This window comes from Cupressus sempervirens, chromosome 8 (assembly GCF_028749045.1).
Source record: "Cupressus sempervirens isolate cs-2001-9-10 chromosome 8, ASM2874904v1, whole genome shotgun sequence".
Taxonomy (NCBI): Eukaryota; Viridiplantae; Streptophyta; class Pinopsida; order Cupressales; family Cupressaceae; genus Cupressus; species Cupressus sempervirens.
In genome coordinates, this window is record NC_143125.1 from 636,438,203 (window position 1) to 636,455,282 (window position 17,080).

At 35.2% G+C, this 17,080-nt stretch overlaps 1 pseudogene; it reads left to right on the top strand.

Moving 5' to 3' along the window:
• The first annotated feature begins 11,838 nt into the window (after window positions 1–11,838).
• LOC149544044 (cysteine-rich receptor-like protein kinase 25) lies at window positions 11,839–16,406 on the top strand (annotated as a pseudogene).
• The last annotated feature ends 674 nt before the right edge of the window (window positions 16,407–17,080 follow it).

The following is a 17,080-nucleotide window of genomic DNA, read 5'->3' on the forward strand; positions in this document are numbered from 1 at the left end:
CTGTCATCTTGACCTGAGTTGAGAGTTCAAGGCTATAGGTTGTAAAACATAAGGTGATATATATTAAATTATGCATCTTGCATCAAAGTAGAACAATATACCTTCAAGTGATCTATCCCATTCTTTCATCCTCACATTTCTACCTTGTTGCATTCTTCCCCTCAAAATAAATTCAAAGATTAGGCCATGCAGAGCCACATGACATAGATAGAGCCAACCTTTTCCCTTGACATTTATGCTCAATCATGTTATATTACTTTTACATTCCAAGTCTCTTTCGCCATGTATTTCTATGAGATTTTGTTAACAGTGCAATATGAAAAAAAAAATTTGTAAATATTTATAGTCATCCATTACTAAGGCTTCAGGTGTAGAGACTTTCTATATTATATTTATTTTATTTCTTTTCAAAAACCCAAATATCTCTTAAAGAGAGTTCTATAAAAAAAGTTTGAATATAAAAATAGGATATGCAATTGTAGACATTAGTACTCGTTGTATATCAGCTATTAGAGGTCATTCCCAAATCAGCATGTCATAAAACCTAAGCATGAAGTAATAGTCTCCTAGCACTCACCTTGGGCTAGTGAAGCCAATGAAAGAAGGTGGAAAGAAAGAGGATTCGTGCAAGGGAAAAGTAACAACAAATCAAACCATTCATGTATGAACATTTAAATCATTAAGATGGTTATTAAAACAACCAAGTTAGCTCATGATTGTCCAATTAGTACTCTATTTTCGAGATAAGTGGTGGTGATTAGGTACTAAAACTCATCTAAATCCTTGGCCAATGTTAATTAGAGACATGATTACCTAATTTGATCACAAGATACCGGTGGCCCTAGTTAATCTAGAATGCCTTCCTATTACTATGTGACATTGGTATGCATAGATGGTTAGTTTATAGTGCCCCAAGCCCAACCCATGGTAGGTATGGCCATTCTTGTTAAAAAATTATGTGTGGATTTATAAGATTTGAGGTTGGAAGGTTAAGCCTATGTTAATGCTACTCCTCTTTACCAGATGTTGAGGCTTGAACAAAACCTTTAGTTATTTTCTGTTAGTTTGAGTATGTACTCTTTTTTTATACTTGTAATTGCATTTATAATTTGTAATATTAGCCATCAAAGATATTTGAAATGTTTATAATTCCTTTTTGAGTTATCATAGAATTTGGTTTAGATAATTATTTCAGTTTAGAAAGTTAATTAAGTTATCATCATATGAAATGGGTTTTTTTAATGGTTGTTTAAGATGGATTGTTATCATAACTACTTGATGCCTTTCCATTTGATGTTCAATTAATGTTCTTAGAATAAGTACTTAATTTCAGCTAAGGAAGTATATGAGTAATGGGTTCAACACTAAACCTCAAGCACATCACTTAGGAAAGTAGTAAACCTATGAATCTTTAGATTTAAATGTAGCAATATTTATACATGTAAGACTCCTTGGAAGAAGGCATGGCATCCCATATTTACCTACTTAATTAAGAACATGCTACAATATGATTGTACTCTATTGTTCCATGCCTTGGAAAAATGAAACCTTAACACAAGCATTGCAATGAATGAAGAAGGAAAGGGTTAGATGGACCTTGCTAGGAAGTAAACATATAGAGACAAACTCATCAAAGCATGGAATGCCCACTAGGATAACCCCCTTGTGCTCTTCAATAGAATTTGGATGGTACGAGATATGTACAAAAGTAAAACTAATAAAGAACCCTAGAATAAGACATCGAAATGATCAAATTTGTAATTTTCTTAGAAGAGGGAATTTGGTAAATAAAACTTGTTGCAAATGTAGCTAAGAAATTTTAAATAAAGTAGTCAATATATATATATATATATATATATATATATATATATATATATATATATATATCTTTCTTTATTTTTGCTTTTCCTTATTTCTCTTCTCAAAAAAAAAAACATAAATCAAAAAATCGACTCAAAAACTTGTATTTACTTTTAGGTCACATTAAATAGGAACTATGAACAACAATGAGAATGTCACACAACATGAAATGGATAATGAGAATAATCACCCCTTCTCATAGATCTACTACTTCAAATTTTGCATGACATGCAAAAGAAGCTATAAAATATGGAAAAGATAATGAATTATTTGGTAGCCCAAAATAAGCAAGGTCAAGGGAAAATGCAATCATTACCCCTTCCTAGAAAAGAAATTAAAATTTCTAAAAACAATGAGAGAAACATTACAACCTCACTCACACATACTGAGAATCAAAAGAAACTTGAAATAATTAATGACTTATTCACGGATATTAAAAATAATAAACCTCCCAAATTGTCTGGTTCTAAATCTGGAGACAATTCAAAAGCATGACCACCAAAAATGGAATAATATTTTGAGATTAAGAATTTCTCAAAAACCTGAAAGGTAGTTTGGGGAATGTATCATTTCTCAGGTTAAGACACTACTTTACGAGGAAACACCAAGGTAGAACTAAATATTAAGACAACTAAAATTACCTAGGGTAAGTTTGTGATAATCTTCAAGAACTTATGGTTACCCCAAACCTTCCATGACTAGAAGCCATTGTACTTCTAGACCCTTAAGTAGGGGGATATGTCTATAAAAAAATATTGGAAAAAACTCACTCATTTGTTAAAATATATACCTTTGTATTAGTAAGATAATCTGAAAGCTAGAAATTTTATCATGGGAATAAATAATAGGATTGAAGGAGGAGCTGATGTTCTTACTCCCTGAACCATGGAAGAAGCCCTAGAAAATTTTGTTCATCAAGAACATAAAATAAAAAGAGATGACTCTATTTAGGATATTAAAAGGAAAACAAGTTGGAACTTAGAGGAAAGAGACTTTAGATCATACAAGAAACAATTTAGGAACTACAAACCCCACAAACCAAAGTTGAGAGCAAGTGGTAACAAAGAATTCAAAGATAACTCTAATACAAATGGCAATAGTAAAGTAAATGAAAAAAAAGGAGGTCACCAATAGGACACTACAATTGTGATGGGGACCACTATGCTAACAAATGCCCTAGAAAGACAAACACCAACCAACCACCTTGACCTACACTAGCACCACAACAACATGTCAATTTGTAGAGGATTCAAGAAGCAGTAGCCAACTAGTAGAAAGAATAGTAGCTAGACCCAATTTAAACTTTGGGTAAGATCTACGAAAACCATATCTCTATATTAATTGATAGTGGAACCTTAAAATGTTTTATATTGCCAAATTTGTTAAGTAGATACCCAAAGAGGTCTAGTTACATGGAAAATTCATTAACAATTGAGTATGTTCAAACTAGCCAAGGGCTAAGGTAGAGAAGTGTCTGTTTGAGGTTCTAGTTGACTTTACACATTTCTTTTTTGGAATGAAATGTGTATGCAACACCTCTTGAGTTCTATGACATCATCATAGGTGCTAGTTGGCTTAGTTTGCACAAGGTCAAGGTCAACTATCTCACTAAAATATTATAATATTTGAATGATTGAGGTAATCATGTAAGTATCAAAAGAGTTGTGCATGAAATCAAACCATGCCAAATATCTACCATGGCACTATATAAATATGGAAGGAAAGTATGTGATATCTTCCCAATTAAGATTGAAGATTTGGAAAAAAATAGAAGTGATCTGGAAGATGCAGAAGCAAGGGAAAATTCAAAAAAATCATTTGACAACAAGTATCCATATCTTAAGAAATTTCAATCTATGTTTTGAGAAGAACTTCTTAGACCACCCCAATCTAGAGATTTTGATTTTACAATAGACTTGGCACCTAGGGCAGAACCTATATTGTGAGATCCTTATCAAGTGACCACCACTGAGTTGATGGAACTACAATTATGGTGGCAAGATATTCTAGATACGAAACTTATTCCACCCAATGTCTCACCCTAGGGAGCCCTGGTGTTATTTGTTAGGATAAATAATGGGACTATTAGACTATGCATACACACTATAGGATACTCATTAAGATCACCATCAAGAACAATTAACCACTTTCCAGAATTGATTGATCAAATGAGAGGTACTACCATATTCTCAAAAATTGACTTAATGTCTGGATATAATCAACTTCGCATCAAAGATGAAGGAATTCACAAGAATACATCTAGAAACTAGATATGGACATTGTGAATTTATGATACTACCCTTCGAGCTAAAAAATGCTTTGGTAGTGTTCATGAACCTAATGAATATCATTTTTCAAGACTATTTGGATAAGTTTGTAATGGTCTTTATAGATGACATTTTGATCTACTCACAAAATGGAAGAGAATGTACAAAACACTGAGAGATGGTTCTATAGAGCTTAAGAGAATATAAACTATATGCGAAGTTGTCTAAGTTTGATTCTAATCAAAAGGAAATTTAGTATATGGGACACAATATATAAGCTCAAGGGATAGTTGTAAACCATTCAAAGATTAAAGTAATCAAGGAATAGTGTATACCTAGGAATGTGACAGAGGTTAGGAGTTTCATGGGTCTAGAAAGTTTCTACTGAATGCTTTTCAGAGATTTTTTGAAGATAGCTTACCCCATGTAATGTTCCCATTTTTTAGCCTTCACATTCTACAAAGTCTAAGTTGAGGATAAGAAAAATTAAATTCATTCAATTAAAAATTAAAAGGTGACTTTGTATTAACAGCTTCTAGGGTATGTATTAATTATTGGAACGACGGAAGCCTCTGGTGATTTAATTAATTATTGCTAGGGAGGAATTTCTAGGGTATGCATTAATTATTGGAAGGAGGAAGCTTTTAGTTCTTGCAATTAATTAATGTTTTAGTTCCTTCCAGAAGGATGAAGAAAAGGATAAATAGGGCTAAACGTTTCATTGCTGATCATCAGCTAATTATGACTTGCATTTGATAAGAGCTTAGATGTGTGAATCACACTCCCTTCTTTTGGCAATAGAGAACGTTCATTCTCTATCATAACATTATAGCCATCATTCCCTTAGGGTTTGGCCTTTGGAATACATCTCTTTGTAATTGATTGCAGCATTCTCAGCATTAATATAAATTTAGCCTTAGTTCAGCTTTTGGGCATTCCTGGGTGTCCATTATAGTGGTATCAGAGCTATAAGTCCTGCCATCCTGTGGAGATCTTCAACATTTATGTTTGAGCATGCAACAAGGGCTTTATAATTTTTGCAATACCAGAGCAAGACAAAGTAGGAGTTCAGACTCACTTAACAAACAGGATAGTTTGTTTGTGTAGAGGGACATACAATCCAGTCATACAGACACAGAGGAGACATTGTTTGAACAAGACAACAGCATGGGTGACCAAGATGATAGAAATACCAATTATGACCAAGAAAATTTAATATTCAGGTTACTGGGTACATTAGACGAGGGGCAACGAATGCAACAGGAGCAGAATATGATGCAATAGGAGCAAAATAGGGGAATAGATATGATGTTGCAGCTAATGGCTAGACAGATGGGCATCAATATTAACCTAGGTGATGCCAACAATAGAAACAAAAATAATAGGGGTAATGATAATGGAGGCTGAGACAACATTAATGGTAATAATGGACATGAAAACAATGGAAATGAGGCTGATAAATTTAGACATGTTGCATGACAAACTCCAACAACTAGCTCGAGACATCTTCTACCCACCTTTCCACCCAGAGAACCAGTTCAACCGATTAATGAACCACAGATTGTAGAGTTACAAGATCAAATTAGGATGGATTGGGAGGCTAGTGGGCTAGAGTTTCAGGCGGATATCTCTCTCTGAGATTACTTTGACTTGAGGATGAGACACATGCCTAGATCAAGAGGACAAAGTCAAAACTTTGAATTGAGAAAGAAAGTGGGGAAACTTTCTTTACCTTATTATGATGCTTCAAGGAAGATGACCGCATGAGCTTGGGTGCAGAAGATGGATACATACTTGCAGCTGAATCCTATGCCTGAAGAGGAGGCTATAAAGTATGCAGCTATTCACTTGGATGGACCAGCACATGAGTGGTGGCACCATGGCATGGTAACCTTTGGAAATAATCAGATCACATCTTATGAGGAGTTCACTGAGAAGCTCATAGAGAGATTTGATACTAGGGATCTTAAATTATAGTTTAAGGAGCTAGCACAAATCAAGCAGTGGGGATCAGTTGAAACATATATCAGTTAGTTTCAGAGGTTAGTTGTGTTGGTCACAGATATTTCAGAGAGGAGGTTAGTAGTGTTGTTTATGGATGGACTCTCAGAACCCTTGCAAGGTTGGGTCAAGGGACATGACCCAGGTACATTGCAGGAGGCCACTAAAAAGGCTCGTGACTTAGGACCTTCTTCATTTAGGAGAAAATTTTAGTAGAAGGATTCTTATATGAAAAAGGACAAGGAGAAGGACAAAAAAAATTTTCACAAGGATGCTCAGCCCAAAAGAGATAAGTTGGATAATGACACCTTGAATGATTTAAGAAAGAAAAAGTTATGTTTTCATTGTAGAGAGCCTTTAGATTTATCTCATAAGTGTCCTCTCAAGGCTAAGGCAAATCAAATGGAGTATTTCTCAATAGAAGAGTCATAGTTAGAGAGAGAGGATCAACACTCAAATTCAGATGACGATAGCACTACAGAGGAGAGTAGCATTCCTGAGGATGAGAAGTCATTAGCATGATTAACAGGGGCTTAGAAGGCAATCACATTTAAGGTCAAAGGTACTATCCAAGGGCAAAAAGTGATCTCACTCATTGATACTGGGGCTACACATAATTTTATAGATGCACAATTTGTAGCCAAGAGAGGTCTACAGACTAAGGAGCACGTCAGATTTAGAGTTATGGTAGATAATGGTGACAAACTATTATGCACTCAAAAGATATCTAATATTCACATCAAGTTTGGAGATGGATATGAGTTGGAAGATGAGTTCTATGTGGTATACATGGGAGACTATGATATCATCTTTGGCATGGTATGGATGGCCTCGCTAGTAGAGTTCACACTTAACCTAGCAAAATTGGAAATGAAGTTTGAGCATGAGGGAAGAACTGTGGTACTTAGAGGACTTTCAGATGGGAGTTGTAGAGTAGTTTCCCTAAGGAGAATGCAAAAAAAAAATTGGCATAGTAACATAGAGTGGGCAGTAGGATTCTTCACTATGCCAACTTCACAAGAGTCATAGGTGAAGAGTCATCCACAAGAGATTCAGGAGATACTTGACAGGCACACTAAGGTATTTGGCAAGATTCTGCATGGGGTTCCTCCTAATAGAGGGATAGAACATGTTATTGAGCTTGAAGAGGGAGCCAAACCAGTCATGATTACTCCCTATCATCATCCTAAGAAACATAAGGATGACATAGAGAAGGCAATTAAGGAGTTGTTGGAAATAGGGCATATTAGGCCTAGTAAGAATCCCTTTGCTTCAACAGTAGTGTTGGTAAAGAAGAAGGATGGGACAATGTGCATGTGCATTGATTATAGGACATTAAACATGAAGACCATTAAGAATAGATATCCCATCCCATGAATGGATGAGCTAATTGATGAGTTACATGGTGCATGCTTTTTTACAAAGATTGATCTACAGTCAGGGTATCATCAGATTAGGATGAGGGAGGAGGACATTGAGAAGATAGCTTTTCGATGTCACTATGGCCACTTTGAGTTTTTGGTTATGCCATTTGGGCTAACCAATGCCCCTACTACATTCCAGAGTTGCTTGAATCAGGTATTTAGGGAGTAGCTTAGGAGATTTGTTTTGATTTTCTTTAATGACATTTTAGTTTTTAGTAAGATTTGGGAAGAGCATTTACAACATCTTGAGATGGTGTTGTCTACTTTGGAAAAAGAATCATTGTATGCCAAGGAATCTAAGTGCGAGTTTGGGATGACTGAGCTACTATATCTTGGACATATTATCAGTGCAAAGGGAGTTCGAGTAGATCCTAAAAAGATTAGGGCTATTGTTGATTGGCCTACTCCAAAAAATATTACACAGCTTAAGGGATTCCTTGGTCTCTGTGGATTTTACAGGAGATTTGTTAAAATATTTTCACAACTCACTACACCCTTGATAGACCTTACCAGGAAAGGGGCTTTCACATGTACAGAGGCAACTCAGAGAAGCTTTGATCATTTCAAGAAGGTGATGTCATCATGTCCAGTACTAGCTCTACCAGATTTCACAAAGCCATTTGAGCTTCATTGTAATGCATCAGGAGATGGGATCAGAGTAATCTTGATGTAGGAGAAGCATTCCATTATTTCTGAGAGCAAGAAGCTCTATGGAGTGGAGAGAAGCTATTCCATATATGATCGGGAGATGTTGGCTATAATGCATGCATTGGCTAAGTTTAGGTCCTACCTCATTGGGGAAAAATTTGTTATCAAAACTGATCACAATAGCATCAAATACTTCATGAACCAATGTGATTTGAATGATAGACAATAGAAGTGGATCACAAAGTTGTAGGCTTATGACTTTGACATTGAGTTTGTCAAAGGTAAGAAGAATGTGGTTACAGATGCCTTATCCAAGAGGCCTCATATTTGTGCTATAGCTAAGATTACAGGAGTTTTGAGAAATAAGATCACAAAAGAATATGTTAGGGACACTTGGGCTTCTGGAGTAATTGCAGGCACCATAGATGATGATTTCTATCTAGTGTTGGATGGGTTGATAAAGTTTTAGGGCAGGATATATTTGATTCCTTCATCATAGTATAAGGAAGTAATACTAAAGACATTTCATGATGCACCTATAGCTGGACATCGAGGGGTCTTTAAGACCTATAGGCAGATCTATGGACGGTTCACATGGAAAGGGCTCAAGGATGATGTTCAAAAGTATGTCAGGGAGTGTGCAATTTGCTAGCAGAATAAGGGAGAGCACACATATCCTTCAGGGTTGTTACAACCTTTGCCCATTCCAAACAAAAAATGGGAAAGTATTTCCATGGAATTCATCACGAGGTTACCATGAGTACAAGGGAAAGATTGCATCTATGTGATAGTTGACAGACTAATGAAGTTTGCTCACTTATTTGCTATTCCATCCACATATACTGCAACACAGGTGGCTGATCTTTTCTTTTGAGAGATATTCAGATTACATGGGCTACCTACTTTCATTGTTAATGATAGGGATAGTAAATTTATAATCACTTTTTGGCAAGAGTTGTTTAGGTTGTGTGGTATTGAACTTACACCTACCACTAGTTATCATCCATAGACAAATGGGTAGACAGAGATTGTGAATAAATTGGTGGAAAGATATCTGAGGAACTATGTGACTACATAGCAGAGGGCTTGGGTCAAATGGTTACATATGGGAGAGTACTGCTATAACACCACTTATCATATGTCCATTAAGATGACTCCATTCATGGCACTGTATGGTTATGAAGCACCTAGTTTCATGGATCTGGTTTTGGGAGATAGTAGAGTGCCCAAAGAAAAAAACTTCTTACAGGATAGTCAGGATATTTTGAGGGTGCTCAAGGAGAATATACAACAAGCTCAAAATTGGCAAAAATTGTATGCTAACCAGCACTGGATAGAGCATAGTTTTGAAGTTGGGGATATGGTTTACCTGAGGCTACAACCATATAGACAGTCATCACTCAAGAAAAGTGGAGCAGAGAAGTTGAAGCCTAGATTTTATGGCCCCTACAAAGTGATCCATAGAGCTTCCAGAGAATAGTCGGGTGCATAATGTGTTTCATGTGTCAAGGCTTAAGAAAGCCGTTGGAGAAAGAATTGTGCCTTCAGCAGAATTACCACCATTAGATGAGGAGGGAAAGCTTGTATTAATTCCTGAGGCTATTCTAAATACTAGGGAAAGGACTTTGCGAAATAGGTTTATTAAAGAATATTTAGTCAAATGGAAATATCTGCCAGAGGAAGATGCTACTTAGGAGAGTGAGTAGGTGCTACAACAAACAGGACTAAGATTGCTTGAGGGCAAGCAATTTCAAGGAGGGCGGACCTGTAATGTTCCCATGGTTTACCCTTCACATTCTCCAAAGTCTAAGTGGAGGATAAGAAAAATTAAAGTCATTCAATTAAAAATTAAAAGGTGACTTTGTATTAATAGCTTCTAGGGTATGTATTAATTATTGGAAGGACAGAAGCATCTCATGATTTAATTAATTACTACCAAGGAGGAATTTCTAAGGTATGCATTAATTATTGGAAGGAGGAAGCTTCTAGCTCTTGTAATTAATTAATGTTTTAGTTCCTTCCAGAAGGATGAAGAAAAGAATAAATAGGGCTGAAAGTTTCATTGCTGATCATCAGATGATTATGAGTTGCATTTGATAAGAGCTTGGATGTGTGAATCACACTCCCTTCTTTTGGCAATAGAAGACGTTCATTCTTTGTTGTAACATTCTAGACGTCATTCCCTTAGGGTTTGGCCTTTGGAATACATCTCTTTGTAATTGATTGCAGCATTCTCAGCATTAATATAAATTCAGCCTAGGTTCAGCTTTTGGGCATTCCTGGGTGTCCATTACACCCCATCACCTCGCTTAAGAGAAAAGGGAAGAAATTCATTTGGACTGAAAAATGTCAGAAACCTTTGAATACCTAAAGGATAAGGTAACCACTACACCAATACTTAGAGTACCAAACCCCCGAAAGGAATTTGTTGTTATAACTGATGCATCTAGAGAAGGATTAGGAGGTGTACTGATCCAAGAGGACCAAGTTCTTGCATATGATTCAAGGAAGTTGAAAAATTATGAACAAAATTATTCCCAACATGATTTAGAATTAGCCTCTATTGTGCATGCCCTCCAAATATGCAGGCATTACTTGATAGGGAATACTTTTGAAATTCAACCAGATCACCATGTCTTGTAGTATATTTTCGCTCATCCCAACCTTAATGCTAGACAAAGGACAATAAGCTAGAAGACTCCTTAAGTCAGCGAAGGCATATCTCGACTATGGCCATCATAACTATCAGATTCAAGGATCAAGTAGTATAACATCAAGATGAAGTTTCTATATTGATATCAGTGATTCACTTCTCAAAGACCCATAGGATCCTAGTTACAAAGATTTCCAAATAGAAGAGGATGGGCTATTGAGATACGAAGGTAATAACCAGCAGTTGCACAAATTATTCCAGTGACTGGTAGGCAAGACAAATTTACAAGCCACATAAAAAAACCAGAAACAAACCTACCCTACAAAATATAAATAATATAGTTGAAAGCCTCTTTTTTTGACAGATCATTTATCATCTTCCTTGTAAAGATGGCTTTGACTAAGATGATTTTGCATTCCCCTCCTACAAAATCAAATAGTTGAAAAGGAAGTTCAGTGTAACCAGTTTCTTCTACAGTGGACATTGTTTTGTCCTATTTCATTGTCCTGTTTCATCCCCATTTTATATTTTTTGGCCTGGGTTGCGTTTGAGAAGCAACCACGAAAATGAAAGGAAGACCCGTGACCTCCGATTGTTGACGCGGTTTCATCAACTATTCAATGATATTTTATTTTATTTCCTATTCTTCCCCACCTTAAAACTTTTCTTGGACTACTGTGAAACAGCCACGGAATACAAAGCTATTTTCTCCATTGTAAAGCTAATATAGTTTTGTATACCATTGCAGTTGAGCTCTTTAAAAAGAATTCTTCATTATGGTAGAGTGAAAAGAGAGGGCTATCTTAGTCAAACAAAATATCCCAGATTCTGCTGGATTCTCAGATCTGATATTTCAAGTTGTGGATCTTTTCAGTCTCTTTTTTGTAGACTTCGTACATGTTTTTATTTTTCTGATTGTTAATTTAGGTTTCTCTTGTTCATCTGATCATTACAGTTTCTTGATGTTCACGGATAAAAAGCACTGATGGCAAACTCCCAGCTGGATTTTCAACCACCTTCTCCCGAAGGTAAAGTCTCATTGTTCTTGCGAAAACTTATATTTTTCTTTAATCTTTGTTATTGTTAACTAATTACAGTTACTTACCATTTTATCAGACGCATTCATAAAAAGTGTCAATAATTCTTTAAAATCATCTACAATAATTTGTAAGTTTCGAGATTTAGTTTTCCCCATCAAAAACATTTGGCAACAATTTTATTTTACTTTATTTTATTTTCCTCTGGTGCAGTGATTGCAATTGTGTTTTTGGTTACACTCGGTATCATTTACAAGATGAGGTCCAAACGCGAGCGAAACCGAGAAGCAACAAGTTCCCCTTTACCTTCACCCCAAGTAAATATAAAGGAGCGAGCTGATTTTGAACAAAATCAGGTTCAGTCAATCTTATCTTCCAATCTGAAAATGTCTCCTCTGAGAAGTAATACTCCACATAGTAATTACACAATTCAAATAAATGGGATTGGAGAAAGAGGAAGAATTTTAAATATAGAGTCAGGTCTCTCCTCTAATCAAGAACTTCCACTTGTGCGTACACATATTTATTCGAACCTCACACTCGATCAGATTGCTTATATCAAAAGCTTTTGCCATGAGTCTCTTAAAGTCGAGGAAGGAAGCTTTCCACGAGTTTACAGGGGGACCTTCCAAGGCAGAGATTTTGCAATTAAGGAAATAAAACACAAATCACCTGACACCAAAATATGGGTGGAGAATGAAGTTGAACTTCTACAGGGATTGAATCACATCAACATATAGAAGCAAATATATCCTACTTGGCCTACATGTTTATAGATGGGTGTTCTCTTGATGACTATTTGAGTGGAAATATCATTAATAAGTATATAAGATTAATAAGTATCCTTATATGGGGGTGATTATAGCCATATGGATGGCAACTTAAGCCACATGCTCTCCCATATTTCTGACAATCTCAAAGATAAAACCCATACCGTGGAAGCTACAAATACTTAGGATAATCACAAGGACTTTGATACCATTACTTCACATGTCTGTCAATATGATAACTTGGCAAGAGAAATACTAAAGGAGATGGGAGTAACCCTGAGGTGTCTCTAGGGATTGGTGTTTAGGTGTGTTCTGACGATAGGGTTGCGCTAGAGGAGACTATTAAAAAAATTCATGAAAAGACAAGAAAAACTAGATGACAGATTTGACAAGGTGGCCAATTTTACTTTCAAAGTGATGCACTTGGCAACCACCACTCTTCATCTCCTTCATGTTGAGAAGGAAATGTTTGTTACCTCTGCTGATGTCACGGACACCACACACATCCTTGTCTCGGTTCTTGATAGATGATTGGCTTCGTGCTCCTAGAAAGACCTGACAAAGAGAAGAAAGAATGGTAGCTCTTTATGTTAATTTATTTTTTGATGTATTCTATTTCCTATGTTCTATGTGGATGACCTTTTAGTATTATCATAGCTGAATTATGTAATTATGGTTTTGTATTCTATTATGTTTATATAATTTTATATTTTTCAGTATGTTAGTCAGCCTACATGTTATAGTAGATGGAGAAATTGGGATACAATAATGTATGGGTTTTTAATATTAAGAAAAAGGGTAGGATGACAATGTGTTGCAAATGACTTCTCACTATATTTTAGCTTCTTGTTCTAAATCAGTCCCCATTTTTGGCTGCTACTTAGTATCAAAAATATCTTTATTCATAAAATGGTTAAATGAACAATTAAGTAATATATAAGAAAATATAAATATATATTAAAAAAATTATTATAGATCAAACATCAAGCAAATACAGATAATAAAAGGTAAAAAGTAAACATATTTTTTACTAATGTATAATCTGGAAGCAAATTCAACAAATAATCTGACCAACATGTTTATTATTACATAGATAAATAAATATTCTGAAATCATCTAAAATAAATAAAAAAGAATGAAGAAAAAAAAAAAAAAAAAAAAAACTATAACTATTACTAATGATTTATTCACAGGTAAAAAGGGAAAGGTGACAACTACTCAACTAGATTATCAACCACATTCTTCTGCCGATGGTAAAATCTCATTTTTCTTGAAAAAACATTAAAATCTTATATTTTTCTTTTATTTCATCCAATGGATGAGTAATGACATTCACTTACCATTTATCAGATGGATTCAAAAATCTCGACAATTCTGCTACAGCTACAATGGGCAGATTCCAAAAAACTTTCAACAATTCTGTAAACTCATCTATAATAATTACTGTCGTAATTGGTAAGCAATTTGTAACTTTCCAAATTTACTTTTCCCCATTAAAAGCATTTGGCGACAATGTTATTTCATTATTTGTATTTTCCTCTGGTGCAGTTGTTGCAATTGTGCTATTGGTTATAATCGGCATCATCTAAAATATAAAGTACAAACCCGGGCAAAAACGAGATGGAACAACTTCCCCTTTACTTTCATCGCAAGTAATTATAAGGAGCAAGCTGATGTTCAACAAAATCTGGTTCCCTCAAGTTTATCTTCCAATCTGCAAATAACAGCTACAACGAGAACAACTGCTTCTCACTACACAATTGAAACAAATGGGATTGGAGGAAGAGAAATAATTGTACATGGCATGCATGCAGGTTTCCCCTCTAATCAAGAACTGTCACTTGTGCCTACACATATTTATTCGAACATCACACTAGATCAGATTGCTTATATCAAAAGCTGTTGCCATGGGTCTCTTAAATTTGGGGAAGAAAGCTTTGTACGAGTTTACAGGGGGGCCTTCCAAGGCAGAGATTTGGCTATAAAGGAAATACAACACAAATCCCCTGACACCAAAATGTGGGTGGAGAATGAAGTTGAACTACTACAGGGATTGGATCACATCAACATAAACAAGCTATATGCTTGGTGTATAGAGGCAAGTATATAGATGGGTGTTCTCTAGATGATTATTTGAGAGGAAATTGTAGAAACTTTGCGTACAGTTGGAAGCAGAGCTTAAGAATGATAATGGGTATAGCCAAGGGAATTGAATTCTTACATATGAATAAACTCATTCATGATGATATCAAGCCTCATAATATCATGATCGATGTTAAGGATGATGAAGCAAAGCTTGTTGATTTTGGGTTTTCCAGGCACGTGGATTGGGAGGGGACACTGATGCGGAGCAATCACAATAATGACAATAAAATAATGGTAATATGAAACTGACTGTTCTTAACTTGGAACCCGAACCAAACTGTTATAGCATTCTTCCTATCAATGAACCAATGAATTGTAACAAACCATTTACAACTACCCTAAAATCATTCATTCGATTCTCATTCAGTTACAAAATAGTGTAAAATCCTTTTGTTTGAGGATTCTTTATAAGATACATTACCCATTGAATTAAACTTGTGCATCAACTTAAATAATAATGATAAGATATTAATTCTCTTGGGATCCTTCACCCATGTCACATTTCTTGCTTACATTTGTGCATAATATTAAACCATAATGATGGTAAATTAATTCTTTCATGGGTGCCACTGCACCATAGATGCGGAGCAATTACAATAATGACAATAAAATAATGTTAATATGAAATTGACTGTTCTTAACTTGGAACCCGAACCAAACTGTTATAACATTCTTCCTATCAATGAACCAATGAACTATAATCGAATGCTTTAAAGTACAAAAGATCGATATAGAGAAGACTAAAACATTATTAAAACTAAAACACACTTCCATTATATACTAATGACAGATTACAAATGTATGGCTCTCTAGTGGTTGCCGCCAAAGAGCCATGAGAGTTTCTTATCAATTTACTCTCTTCTTCAAACCTATTGTCTTTTCCCCTCTTATTGATTCTATTCTCTATCTCCTTCCATTACATTATGAGATGTCTTTTAAAGACTATTTGAACAGTTTACAAACTATTTACAACTACCCTAAAATCATTCATTCAATTTTCATTTGGTAACAAAATAGTGTAAAATCCTTTTGTTTGAGGATTCTTTATAAGATACATTACCCATTGAATCAAACTTGTGCATCAACTTAAATAATAATGATAAGATATTAATTCTCCTAGATCCTTCACCCATGTCACATTTCTTGCTTACATTTGTACATAATATTAAACCATAATGATGGTAAATTAATTCTTTCATGGGTGCCACTACACCAGACACACAGGTCTACCGATAAAATAATAGGCACCAAAGGATATTGGGCTCCAGAGTATTGCTGGAATAACAAGCTCTCTTATAGCTTTGGGATTGTTGTGTTGGAGATGATAACATGACAGAGGCATGTTGATCAAGCACGGGGTTCAAGTTAGTTTCATATTTAGGGGGCACATGATAGAGAACAACCATTTTGAAGAAGTTGTGGACTCTAAACCTAAAGAGAATGGGTGGAACATCTTTGATGTAGAAGAAGCCTTCACTATTGCAAACATTGCACTCACATGTGCTCACCCTGATAAGGCAGAATGACCTGATATGGATCTTGTTCTCACAAAACTTACTTCACTAATGAACAGTGCACACAGCCATATTAGTCTTGCGTAGGAAGAAGAAGAAGAGATTGCATTTGCAGCTTCCCAATGAAAAACTAGAACATGTTCTGGCTAACATTGGGATCACTAATTAGTGTTTTATGTCGAAAATTTGAGTTAATAATTGAAATTCAAATCATTCCTCAAATTTTGTATAAAAATTGATATGATGAAAGCTTATGACAGGGTTTGTTGGAAATTTTTGCTGCAAGTTCTTTCCAAAATGGTTTTTTCAAAGAATTGGTGCAAATGGATTAAGGCATGTATTTCGGGTGCTTAGTTTTCAGTATTAATAAATGGTAAACCGGCGGGCTTCTTCTCTTCTACTCAAGGGATTAGGCAAGGAGACCCCCTATCCCTAGTTCTTTTCATCATTATGGCTGAAGCCTTTAGCAAGATCATTTCACATCAACATAAGCTCAGTAATTGGCATGGCGCACTTATTTTGGGTACAAATATTGCTATAACACATTCTCTATTTGCAGATGATACACTTTTATTTGGATTGTCAAATGTTCAGGAAGCTAGGCATATTCTTCATGTTCTCAATCTATATTCAGCAGTGTCAGGTCAAGCCATTAATGCTTAGAAATCAAAAATATATTTTTTTAACACAAACAAAGTGATTTCTGATAAAATTAAACAAATATTGGGTTTCTTAGAATATTTATTACCTTCTATCTATTT